This window comes from Periophthalmus magnuspinnatus, chromosome 16 (assembly GCF_009829125.3).
Source record: "Periophthalmus magnuspinnatus isolate fPerMag1 chromosome 16, fPerMag1.2.pri, whole genome shotgun sequence".
NCBI classification, from domain to species: domain Eukaryota; kingdom Metazoa; phylum Chordata; class Actinopteri; order Gobiiformes; family Gobiidae; genus Periophthalmus; species Periophthalmus magnuspinnatus.
The window spans coordinates 19,469,313-19,483,381 of NC_047141.1; the positions used below are offsets into that span (position 1 = coordinate 19,469,313).

Genomic DNA, 14,069 nt, shown 5'->3' on the forward strand with positions numbered 1-14,069 from the left:
GCCCTTTTGTAAATACACTGGAATGAATTGGGAGACAGCCGGATTAGGAAAGTTACCCCCTCTCTCTTTGCGGAGACCTGATCAGATCAGTGACATAACACGCAAATCCTCCGAGTGACCGTGAGACCAGACTGGTGCGTAGACCATTAGTGGGTAGTAATGGTAACCGACGCACAAAGTTACAGTACAGGAGAGAAGTCAGGGGAGTGGGAGCGGGTCTTGTAAATTGTAAGGCAATCACAGATTTAATCATATGCGCTGCGTGCCAGGGGGAACCTCCACACTCTGTAAGCCCTCCACTGCCCATCTGCAAATAATCAGCCAGTCACTGCGAGGTATTGGCACACACACGTTTTTCAGCCCCTCTGTGCATTTCTTGGTGTGATCTTGTGCATTTAAGTCCATTTTCTTGCTTACTTTTCTGCAAGGCATATAGGCTGGTATGTTGGAAGCAAAGTTAGAGTTTCTGTGTGTTTTAGGAGCCAGGTTGTGTGAAAGAGGGGAAGAGTAAGACACAGAGGAGTGATTACCACTGTGCATGAGATCAAGAGGTTAACTTATACATTTGACCCCAAGAAGAGATTTAGGCTGAGCACCACATAAACTATACATTGTTTCAGCAAGTTATGTCAATGGATGTTACACTTGTCAAAGTAATCCAGTGCAAAAATGTACAGGTTTCACTGTGCTCTCTCTGTACATGTGTGTATGTGCTTGCTGCAAACTTTTGGGCCAAAAGTGCCATTCTTACAAAGAAGTGGCTGTCTGCCAAGAGTTTTTGGTATTTGCTTACTTCCTTTATTTATCATGGTTATATTGAAAGAAGCATGTGTAAGGGATCCATTGTCCAATAGCCCCAGAAATGCCTGAATATTTTTCTAACCCTCAAGGTTTCTGTGACAGCTTTATATACAGTCTGTCTGGCATGCACGGGGAGCTATCCAAACCATTCAGGAGTGTTGAGACCCAGACACATCCCAAAAACTCAATTTGGCCTCAATTTGGTTATGTTTTACATGTAGCAAAACACAATATACCTTACCTTTTTTACATGCATGAGTGAGCATTTATGGTTTGTACCTAGTCAAGTGTCCAGAGCTGTTGATGCAATTATAATTAGAATATGTCTGAAAGAAGAAGAGGGGAAATGCTTGAAGTGGAGGAGATTGTGATCACTTTGTGGTTTTGAGGACAGATCTTGTCTTGCTTGCACACTACATGGCATGACCCAACCTCTCATTTGCTTGTGGTTATATAGGTGTCATTTTGTATTTAAAACACATGGCAAAATGCATTACATTTTCACCTCTTTACCCCTTATCCTGCCCAATAGGAACAGGGATATTATGCCAATGAGGCCTACCATGATACCATAGTTAGACACCATTGTATAACTTTCATTTTTATTTTCTGGCTAATGATGCCACCTGCTGACTACATAAAATCAGGCTTGAGTAGCAAATGTTGCCTGGAGGAGGAGATATAAGCAGTGAGCCTCCAGATGTTTGAACAGGTAATGGGTACGTAATAGCAGTTGAAGTGGTGAAAAGTTGCCATGTGATACCGTTAACTCTACCACATGTGTGTCGCTTGAGACAGCAAAGCCAACATTCAATTCCCAATAGGAAGCGTCTTGTTTAAGATCATTTGCAGGTGTGTAATGCATTACTGCACACCACATTCTCCATTGTTGTGAAGGACGAAAGTGAGTAGATGAAATCTATAGGGTGGAGGCAGTGAGGTCAGAGATCCTTGACATTTTACATGGTGTGTTACAAGGCTGCGTGATTTATTAATGATTTCAAGGTCCACAATATTACATCTTTTGTACATTGTCATGTAAATGCTTAAATGTTAAATGTACTGATAAATGGCTACATTTATAGATAAAGGAAAAAAAAGAAACCTATAAAACACCTAATTAAATTTCATTTTTATTTCCAGTCATAAAAGCATCAAATGACATAGAATAAATAGGCAAACAGGCCGCATCCCTTGTCCTTAGTTTCATCGTAAAGTGGGGAAAAAAAGCAACTTTAATTTGTAAAGGACACCTGTGCTTTTTGAGCTCTGGAAATCACAGTTTGCTGTCCACCAAAGTCCTGCACCAAGTCCCAAGTTTGAGGGTGTAAGTGTTAATGTTGGACCATGCTACGTGAGCGCAATATAATACGTTGATTAAGTGCCTAACAGGGAGGAGAGGGAACACTCCAAGAAACTGCCTTTGCCACTTTTGCCTTTCGGAAAATGTGAAAAGGCCTTACAAAGATGGCATGTCTGTTAACAAGGCTTTCTCACATGATGCTCCTCTAATCCAGGTGATGGGAGCACTGGATCCTGACCGTTTTATTCCATTAGACCACAGCTTTACGGGCGACTCGTCTCTGTGCCAGGGGCTGTCCAAAGATTGATCGCTTGACAGAATGCTGAAAAATGATCTCGCGTTTGACAGCCATCCCTGTTCTTGCCTTTTTTTTTCCTTTTTTTTCAGTTCTGATTAGGGGGAAACCGTTGGGGTAGTGGTGTGATTGGGGGTATTTTAGGGGATGAGGGAGGCATATTTAAGCAGATCAGCTGGAAAAGGCTGAATGTGAACAGCATCACCTGAGAGGGATTAGAGAGAGCTGAGACTTGACCTGAGCCACGATCTCCAGCGTCAAGGAACAGAGCTCTGTGTCTTTGCTCTCCCAAGCCAAAAAAACATGTCGCCCTGTACATTAGAGAGGTTTTGCTTTATGACATCTTCCCTCCTGCACACATTAGTATACTTTTTTGATAAAATATGCAGATATTATGTCACAACTAAAACTAAGTGCTTGGACATAATAGAAAACATTTTCTTTTCCCAGTAATGCTTAAATTATGTCTTTGGAAAAGTCACTTCACAAATCTTAATTTTTTTGCTATGTTTCCACTGTAGAAAATAGAAGAACAAATGGTTAATGCAATTTGTAAGGAACTTTGAGTCTCAAACAACAAGAACTGTATTAGAACGATATATACTCACTATGAGTGCAATGTATTGATACTTTATTCATTGTATTTAATGCTAAGAGGCTTACATTATAACATTTAGAGCGGTCCATGGATTCTACAGTGAGTTTGTAAGATGGATCAAAATAAATCTTGCAGGTGCATCTTTCCAAAATAAGACTCATATTGGCAAACACTCTCTTCCCCATCTAGCCAATCACCAGTCTCGCCTGTGCATGTCCATTAGAAACAATGATACTCTTAGACACACTATATTGATAAATCACATTAGTCTGACCCTGCCGGAGAAAGACTAGCTCCTTGTTTGACCCACTAACCCATGCATGTCGATCCCGGCCTGTAGTGCGACTCCTGCTCCAAGTCACAGCGGTATCAGATGTGTCTGCTGAAAGGCGCCTCAGTGTGCTCGTGCCATGCTACCCCACTCGGAAAGCCCACCAGAGGAAAAAACAAGCAGTGGCATGAACTTTCTACTGGCCAGAACCACACAGGGATTCTTTCTTTCCCATGTGACATTCAGGGATGAGCTGGCTCGCTTTTCTTTGTTTTCTCAAGGAGAGAGAGAGAACTATTTCAGTATACCTTGTCACAACTCCAAAATACAGTAACATTGAATACAATTATGGATGGCTTGCCTTATGTTTCAAGGGATGATCTTCATTCCTTTTGGTTTTTGAATTTTTCCCTTTGGGGTCGCCATACCAAACATTCTGCTTTGTAGTGTGGAGTAACTTGCATATTGGTTTAGAAAATGTTTTATGCACCCTCCCTCCTGTCTAACCTGTATGTATAGCTCACTTTGTTGTTAAAGATCTACTGATCCAGCTACTTCAGACATTGGACAGTTTTCTGAATTAAAATGCATTGCGCTAACAACAATATTGGACTGTAAAAATTGGAATTACATCTAGCATCAAACATAAAATAACATGACAAAGGTAGCATTTCTGAATGAGTTACTGACCTTTGAGATATGATAGCTGCCTATAGAGAGGGAATAAAGCCTGGAGATTGAAATTAAAGCACTTCCAGTACATTACAATATGCTAAATGAATCTGCCTTTAACACATTGAGTAAGGGGCTCCTTAGGCAATAACATGGATGTAATTTTGTTGATGCATTTACTAGTTGAATAATATGACATTTGAATGCTCACTACTCATTTTGCCAAGTCAGTGTGCGTGCCGACTTGTACCTATTTTGCATCGATTACGGCCTGGAAATGTGAAACCAAAGAGATCCCCTGGAGAAAATTCACTGATGTGTGCGCAAATAAACTCCCACTCTTCACTTTTGTGTGGCTCAGAGTTAGGCTTTTCTTTACTCTACCCCAATGTGCTGCCATTCAGATATGGAGAGATGGGGTACCACTGTAACTCCTGTGCCCACCCCCTAACACTCGACAGATGGACTACCCCCCACCCCTACTCTTTTATGGGACCTCTAATTATGCTTACATGCCACATCAAAATCAGGCCCAGCATGCACTGCCTTTGGTATATGCAGAGGAAGTGAGCTACTCAGATGCAATAAAGCCTCCTACTGCAGCTTGTCTGTAATTTTTGGTTCAACTGTGGACAAACGGTTGTGTGCCCCCCACTGTTACCCACACTGACTGCATTTAGAATTCTAATACACAAAAAAATTATATAAAGGAAATTACCAGAATAGACTATAGTGCGTTGAATAAGTCACCTTTGTAAAAAAGTATGGACACCCAGATACTGGTCAATACTGAAACTAGTATAAAAACTAGATGCTTATGTGAACAGGTATCATTACTGGTTGAACTGATTTATACTGGAAATGGTATAAGAAAATATATTTTACTGAACTAATGATCTAAAATGAATCGGTCAAATAAATATGTAGAAAAACCTCTGTTACAGCTTTTTTTATGGCTTTGTTATGGTTTTGGCAAAGCCTGGGTTTGATATTGGTAATTGCGCACCATAGACATAATGAAGGCTTGCCAGTTGGAGTAGCTGGGACAAGAGCTCTGAATGCTGCAGTGGGTTGGTGTTGTGATGAGGCCCATCCTGGTGCTTGTGGTGTGAGGGGGAGGCCGCGCAATGCAGAAGCTCCTGGTGTGTTTTTAATCAAGGACAGGGCTGGGAGTCATTTTCGGGCCCCGGTGAGTTGAGCTCATTGTCTCTCTAACTCCCTCTGTGGAGAGTGCAGGGGGGACACAGACGGCAGCATAGCGTGCATGTCAGATGTAAAGAGGTCTCGGAGGGTCATACCTTGTTGATTTATGTGGCCACAATAGTAAGAGCAGAGTGAGGCAATGGCATGGGAAGAGGGGCCGAGCAGATCAGCCCTGCTATGATTAAAAGTGACGTGCGTTTGTCTGTTATCAGAGGAAAGCCATAAGTTTGGAAATCAATCTTGTAATGGAGGCCTCACTGTACAATGTGTAGCCTGGAGGCAGAAAAGTGTATTACTTTTACTGTCAGAGTTGTTCGGGTTTCTATACAAATAATGTGTAACCTGTAGGATCAGAAAACCTCCTCAACTCCATCCAGGTCTGGCTCAGCTCAACTTTCCTCTAGTGTGGAAAATGCACAGGACATCTCTTTGAACATGCATTATACTACTGTGTACAATTTTCCATTTCATCTCTGCCAGTTCTTCCAGCTTCATCTTAGAAATCACACCCCACTGACCACTGGAAATAACACTAAATCAGGTTCATGTTTTGGATTAAATGACATGTTACTGTCCTCTCAATAATTTCAGACTAGCAATGAAACAGCACACACTGCCATGTTTTGGTTGTAAAGAGTTTAAAAAAGGAAGAAAAATGCATTCAATAAAGGCTGAGCTTTATTTTAACACTATCTGACCATAAAGACTTGGTCACTGGAACTGATAAAAAACAAGTCCTTTTCAAATAAAATTACAGTCACAAGCTAGCTAGCATTTGCCATTTGTTGAAAATCAAACACCGATTCACAGCTCACAGGCTCCTGAAAATGTGTTTCAAATACTTAAAAAAAAAAAAAAAAAAAGTTTTCAGACTGTCTTAAACATTTTTGGCATTGTTTGCGAATGTGTGCATTGTGTCCCCATGGGAACTGCTGAACATTCCACTATACACATACATGTAGGACATCCCCAGTGTGATGACACTGCAAAGCATCAATGAATAATGTATACATTTTAAAACACTTGCTTTCTAGCCATGTAGATTTTGTTATGGTTAGATTTTGGTAATGAAACCCAATTTTAAGGCAGCTAGAAAACATAGGCTCATACATGTGTCATTGGTTCAATAAGACAATGATTCAGTTCATACATTTGTGCAGCTGTAATGTCTTTAGACAGAAGCATGACACCACCCAATGCATTTAAGGTTTTTGCTTGTCCTTGTGGGCTGCATTTAAATTGCAATTTCCTTTTCTGAGCCCAGGGTTTTCCTCCGAGTTAAAGCTAGCCCTGTTTGCCGTAGTATAGTGCGTAAGTGGCCAGTCGTCATGTCATTGTGGTCGTATTGCTGTTGTTGTGTTGTGTGCATGTTTTGTCTGCATTATAAAGTCCAGCGTGGTTTCTCTCTGTGCTTCTGCTGCCGGCCACATCTCTCCTAGAACTACTGCGCACACTTCAGAACACAAATAAATGTCCAATTATAGTCTAAATGTCTGAGCAATAAATTATGATTTATTTAAACAATGTGATGCGTTATGTTATGATTTGTCAAATGGGGCAAATATGGTGGCTTTCTTGAAATGTTAATCTTTTTATTAAGACCACACAGGAAGATGTCAGAAGTGAAGGCAGAAGTGTAGAAAAGTCCATTAACATTGCTAACATTCTTGACTCATTTTGCCTGTAGTTATGCACTTGCATTACATCTTGGCTCACCCTGAACTGGATATTATTTTATTTGGAGTGGGGCCAGGAGTTGCGGCTTAAGTAATGTAAACAGCTGTCACCAGCAGGAGTCATAACTAATAGGTATCTGTGGACAGGGGTCACTTGTAGTTTACATGTTTACCACCTAATGGCTTCAGAGATGGTACTGCCTTGGTGCAGTAATGGACATGGAGTGTCATGGACAATTTAGGACTGGTTATCATCATCCCCACATACATATGAATGAGAGGAACTATAGGACTGACCTTGAGATCATGGTTTTCTGCATTTGACGGTTTCAAAAAGACCTGATGGATAGCATTCTCTGTCTATTGTTGCAACAACACATTGCATGCTATTTTTTATAATATACTTACTACTGATGCCACCCAGAGAATTGGATGCTGTTCACTACATCTCCATCCAAAGTGCACTTTAATCCTTATCTATTCTTTTATGCTTATCTTCTGCATACCATTTCTGATGTGTTTGTATCAGAAGAAAACATGTAAATGATTTCAATCAAAATTAGAGCTGGTATGTACTATGTTGAAAGGAAAATAAAATCATACTCCTGTGTGTTGAACTTGGAGTCAGCAGTCTGCTCTGCTTTAGTCCTGGCAGTGCCAGTGTTCAGGTGGTGAAGGGCCAGGGGGCAGAGGCCAGGACTTTGACACCTGCTAAACAGGCCAGGCTGTCGTGTGCTGCTAATATTCACTTTTTCAACACCTCAAATGAACTTCCTTTTGAAGGCTTAGATTTATATTTTACTACTCCCTTATAAAGGGTTGGTTTTCTTGTAGGAGAGAGATATTAATTTTATTAATAATGTTTTCCGTAGTGATGTTGAATCCAGTAACAGTGCATCCAACTGACTCATAGGAAACAGTTCTTTGTTGAAAACAAGTGAATTTGAGGTAGCTTCCCGTCACAGCCCTAACGTCAATATTGGATCCAGGCCACTTTTAGAGGGCTAGAGAAATGGAGCTTTGATGTTTGGGGGTTTAGTGACAAACAGCATGTGTGAAAGTGAGCCCAGGTCTTTGCCATCTGTCCCCCGTGGTGCAGTCCACTTTTGACCCTGGCGCTCACCTCAGATCTCCCCGCTGCTGCGCCGGGCTGCAGGGGCGCGAGCTTGTATCTTGTTAAAGGGTTAATGAGGTAGAACTTTGTAGGAGAAGTCCACATTTTACAGATTTAAGGCCTGAAGAAATACTAGCTCTGGCAGATTTTGTTTTGCTTTCTGTCTCAACTGTTTTGTCTCCATCTGCGAAGTTAAGCCTTTAGTATTTGTAGAGTGTGGTTGGCAAAACATACGGGTTTCTTTTTCTCAATTCTAACTGTTATTGAAATTTGAGTTTGTTTAGGTAGCACTATTTACTATTGACACCTGGTTCTCATAAATTGGGTACAAACAAAACCCAAAATGTCAAATGGTTTGCTTCCTTTTGTACATTTTCTTGTACACAGTGGGTATTTCTAGCTTGCCAGCTTTTCTCAATGTTTTTCTTTCAGGACAGTTATTTTGTCTGGCTTTCCACTATTTAAAAACAAGAGGCAGCAATATGTTATAGTGGACACATATCATGCAAAATAATAGATTTCTGAGTTGTATTTTGGGTATATTCATTGTATGGGTGCCAGTCTCTGGAATAAACAAGAAAGGCTTCAAGGAAAGAAGGTTGGGAACCATTGCGTTAGAGAAGCACAATTTTTAGCAATTCCATTCAGGTCTATGGTAGTTAGCCCATGTCGTCAAATATTACGGTTTTTGCTTGACACCTGAGTAAAACCTGTCTCTCTTGGAAACAGAAGGCCTGATGGCCTGCACTCCAGCTGTCATTTAAATATATGAGCAGAGTATACGTCTGCATAAGGTGATGACAAATAGAGAACACTTTGAACAACACAAGTTCAGATAGGAGAGTACTGCTCATAGTGCATGCAGTGCAAATATGTGTGGCATGCCCTGGGACTTGACTGATGTTGGCCTGTGATGTCCTGGGCACTGAGGGGAAACCCACAGCCTGCTCTGTCTGTGTGCTCGCACTGAGTGACTGAGTCAATTACTTTCAGCACACTGAGCTACAGGTGTGGAAATTAAGTGTGAGCTTTATGTCTGATAAATTACCAACATGTGGCTAATCGGACCAACACCACTTTCCCATCTATCCTTTTTGGCTTCTGAACACATTTGTCTCTATATGTACGTTTGGTGAAATGATTGTACTCCGTGCTTTAGTTTGAGTAAATTAATAATCAATGTTACTTGAATAGCACCACTCAAATGTGATATTGAGTTTATCATTATCAGAGTAATTTTTAAGCAGTATATACTTTATGGCATGATAAAAATGTGTTGTTTTTTATTTTCTTTTAAAATATTTTCACGCACCCTAGTTTTGTGTGAAAATACAGATTTTCACAGAGCAGCACATGGCTGCCACACTATGTCCACATCTACTTGTTTTTGTCTTACCTGACTTAAATTTGGTCACAACAAGCAGTTCAGTTATACAAATCATCTTCAGATGCTCCAATAACAAAATGTTGTTAAAAAAAACAAAAACAAAAATGATTTTATTATTTGAACCAGGACTATATTTTATTATGTCTCCTCCTCAAGGTTTGTGCAATAGCTCATGATTTGACTTTGATGGCAAAAATCAAGTAGTAAACACGCACGACATGGCAGTGAGTGATGTCAAAAATTAGAACTCGACGAGCTCTAATTGTCACAAAAGACCCCGAGAAAAAATAACGGAAGACGACTCGGTAGCGCCACCTCAAACTTTGATTTTCATGGGGCCAATGGGAGCTCGACTCGGAAAAAAGTCAACATAAAAATCTGAAACTCACATCAAAAAATAGAACACGCCCTAAAATGTACAGGAAGTCGGCCATATTGGATCAAACCCGGGAATGACAAAAGTGCACACCCTCACATTCAGGACATTTTCTCACACAGTTTTCATCACAAACACTTCAAATTTGGCCAAATCCCACTAAACCCATGTGTGATTAAAGATGTTGATCTGAACGCATAGATATACAATTTACACAGGTCAGACATTATATTGCTCCACAGCGCCCCCTTGAATCTTTTAATGATATGCAAAAAATTACTTTGTTACAAACATTTGAAATTTGGCATGGACATCCCTATTGACATACTGAACAAAAAAGCCAATGACAATATACCTCTATTTTCAAAGGTGTTGCCATGGCAACGTCTGACATTTCTCATTGAAATACATGGGTTTTGGTTAACTGGGATGAAAAATAATTACTTTGTCATAGACCATTGAAATTTGGTACACATATTCCTCTCATCATACTGAACAAAAAAGCCAATGAAGACATACCTCTATTTCCAACCATGCAGGCGTGACAATGTCATAAATGGTCTAATTGGAATGAATGGAGTAGTATTACTGAGACACTGATTTTGGGGGGAGAGGCGATGTAAGCGGGAACGAAAGGCAGGATCTTCACTGTGGCCTGTACCCCGCGGTCGCAAGGGGTGGCGAGGGCCTTTATCACTGCTTGCAGTTTTTATTATTATTATTATTATTATTATTATTACAACTATTCAAACTGCATATATGTTTTACAGAAGCACTGCTTATGTGGGCTCATTGTGTTGTAGAAATAAATGTAAGTAGTCTGAGAGTTTTAAGAAGAAGCATGAGACTAGGATTCTAAGGCAGGAGTTGTTTATTTACCATCGGTGGTAGACCTGGGCACCAAGGACATGTGCCCTCAAGACATTGTGTTGATCTATTTTTTGTCTTTGCTTAATACCAATATGTCACATCAAATTGTTACTCACAATTTAATAGACTATATAATTTGGTCAAAAATATGTTAAAATGTAATAATGCAATTGTACACCCATTTAATTTAACTGGTAGCCCTCGACCAACTGTGTTATCGTGAAGTAGCCCTCAGCCCTAGAAAGGTTGGTGTCAATTGCTCTAGACACACTGGCACAGTGATGCTGTAGTGATGCTATTTGAAGATAATTTTGGTGTATTTAATGTCTTGCATCAAGCATAAATAAATAGGGTAGACTGTATTTTCACCATGTAGCTGAAAAAGTGCAGCTTTTACATAGAGCTAAATGCACTGGCACTGTGTCCAGGCAAAAATGAAAACATAGCAGCCAACCAGCCAACCATAATCTGCACTGAGAACCAGTCCAAGATATTTACAAATAAAGTTTAATAAAGTTGTATTTTGGGATTTTCCCTATACTAAAACAAATGGTGAACCTTATTTTGGTATTTTAATTGTTTTGGTTGAATTGTTCCAAAGATGTTGACCATGACTGGAACAGCGATGCTGTTGTTTTCAACAGAAAGTGGACTGTAAAACCTTTTTATGGGACCACAGTTCAACAGTGAAGACGCTTTCCTTTTGCTTGACCACCACATCAAGGTCATTCCCTTGCTTTTTGATTTTTACACGACCATAGGGCTTTCCATGTCAGTTTTAAGTGTCTGTCAATGAGACTTTAAATGTGAGAAGGAGAACCCGTGGGGTGGAGTTTGTAAAAATTTAAAGGAGATGGTATCAGAGAAACAGATGCGTGACTCAGGACAGTGCACGTAAGTCATTATCCACCATAAAGATTTCAATAAGTGTAATTACAATACTGGCATGATATACACACACACATACACATGGAAGGGAGACAAATATGGTTCGGAATTCATTTAAAAAAGTTTAATAGTCAAAAACAGTGAGTAACATAATTATTATTGAAATCTGTTTGACTGCACTTTATGACATCATTTCTATCACATTTAAGTTCATTCAAGTCCAAAGCTGCATTGTGAACTCTACTGCAGCTCCTCCATGTGACTGTGCTAACTCTTTACCTTGTTCTAAATTACATTTTGTGTTTCAAATGCTGTTGATTTCTAGTTTTCCACTTAATGAACCATGTCATAGAAACGTTAGCCTGAGATCTTTGGCTTGACAGTAAATGTGTTCTCTCTACTGCTTTGTTGCCTATCCGAACATACAACCATGTTCTAGGAGTATGAACTGTTAAAGTTAACCTGGAGAAAAAGTATAATGTAGAGGATTTCCATCTGGTAGAAATAAATTGGAGGTAACTCCCAGATATATTGTGCTAAATTGAAGCTGAAATGAGGCTGTAGCTCACAAGGCCGGTGTAACCCTATGACACCCCTGTTTCTGCTTCTGGTCTTTCTCTGTAGCTCTGAGCTAAGTGCCACTTCCAGATCTGTGACACATCCAGCTCTGAAACGCGGCAGATTTGATGTCATTTTTCCGTCTACCAGTCTTTAACAAGCTCGGACCATGTAGTGCTGTCTTGGGGCCAGGCGGTTGGTGAACTCTGGGTGCGAGGGTTGACACTTTTAGGCTTGGCTTTCGGAGCAGCACAAACCCAGACTGTTCAGTGGTTTGCTTATTATGGTCTGGTCCCAGCCTCCATCAAGCTGCTGGCTGCAAACCTAACATCCTCAAATGGTAAATGTCATAAGAATGTGTCAGCTCTCCTCTCTATATAACAGTTATATACAGTGGCATAGTGAGAAAAGTGTGTACTGTATATGCCCTTCTCTACAATGGTGAGAGTGACTGGCGGTTGGGTGCATTCACAGACAGCGTTATTAGATTTACATACCATGGGCACTTGGAAAAATGTGACGATGGAAACACTTGTGTTTAAGGCTTTGTTTGGCATTGTTGAAAATTTAGTCCTGCATGCTGTGATATGTCCAGTGCATTTTCAGATGATTTCTATATTAACAGCTAAAACAATATTTTCTACATGAGCCTGTGACTGCACATTTAATACTTGTATTACACTGAAGACAATCGTACTTATCGAGTGAGATTGTCAAACTTGAACTGGGCAGTCTGATTAGTGACAGTTGTTAGCGTTATCTACAAAAGGCTCTATTGTTAGCCTAAGTGAGTTAGAAATATCCACGCAAATCTGTTTCTGCTTCAAATAAAAACATTAATTTTCCCTCCATTTGCTTCTGCTTTATTTGAAGTAGGTGTAATTCAATTAGTGGCTGCACAGTAGTTGATTGTGTGATTAACAAGAGTAAAACAAATCTGTGAGAGTATTAACTCAGACTTAGCTGCTGAAATATATTTCATTATGGGATTGTTTTGGCTCTTAATAAAAGAGGAAATAAGAACTTCATCAACATTTTTTTTTCTTTTTTTTTTTTGTAGCAATGGCATCTTGATTTATTGAGTATAAAGACATGCATGAATCCCTTAAATACAACTTTGAGAGTGTTCATGAGAACATAAACAATTATAACATGGTTAAAAGCTATTAACGTTGATTATGCATAATATGTCTCCTTTAAGTTCTTAATCTTTATATATAGGCACGCCACATGGCCATTTGTACTCAAGTCTTTACTACATTTTAATAAAAATGTCAGTTTTGAAGACGCAAACATTTGTAAAGAGGTATCACTTTTCAGCAGTGACCAGCGGCCAACTTGAATAAAACCTTATGTAAAACTGTCTTGTTCTCGATGTTAAGTTTGCAGCTTTTAAAGACACACAAAAATTATCTGCAATTTGCCTTGTTAGGGTTTTGGGTTGCATTGCACTGGAGCGAGTCGACGTCAATGATTTCACGGTGAGCAGTAGGTGAGGGGAAGGCAGGAAGTCCGTGGGCCATGGGAGGAGCCCCTCTATACTGAGGTTTGGCAATACTCAATGTAGTCAGTCACACTTACTTTGGACCCATAAACATTACCTGAGAACACTCATGCTAAAATTAGATTTAACTGAGCCTATTCCTATTAAAACAAGAGTTAATTGCAGTACTGTAAAGTATGTCATTATTTGCAAAGAATGTATATTAATGCGTGGTACTATATAGCTTAAAGGAACTGTATATAGCCTGTGCTGTAAGCTTTTAAAAGAACATGGGTCTCTTGTGACTTAACCTGGACACAGGTTTTTTTCATTCTCATTTCTCATTCTCAGTATATGGACAGGCCATGTTTCAAGCTCAAAACCTTCAGAACCCCACCACTGAGCTGCAGAGGCTGCACTGGCACTGATTCATGATTGGCTGCAGGTGTTGGGCTTAAGTTAGTGATGACTGAGATCAAAGAGCCCTTTCAAACAAACAGTTTCAGTTCTCTAAAATGAGAGACTCATTCTGCTTTATGATTGGTTAATCGCCTTGTAAACTAAAACATCAAAT

The 14,069-nt window shown here is 39.8% G+C and overlaps 1 protein-coding gene across 1 annotated transcript in view; it reads left to right on the forward strand.

Moving 5' to 3' along the window:
- The window catches only part of rspo2 (R-spondin 2), a 53,080-nt gene that overhangs the window by 1,484 nt on the left and 37,527 nt on the right, over window positions 1-14,069 (forward strand). The gene's annotated exons all lie outside the window — the stretch shown is intronic.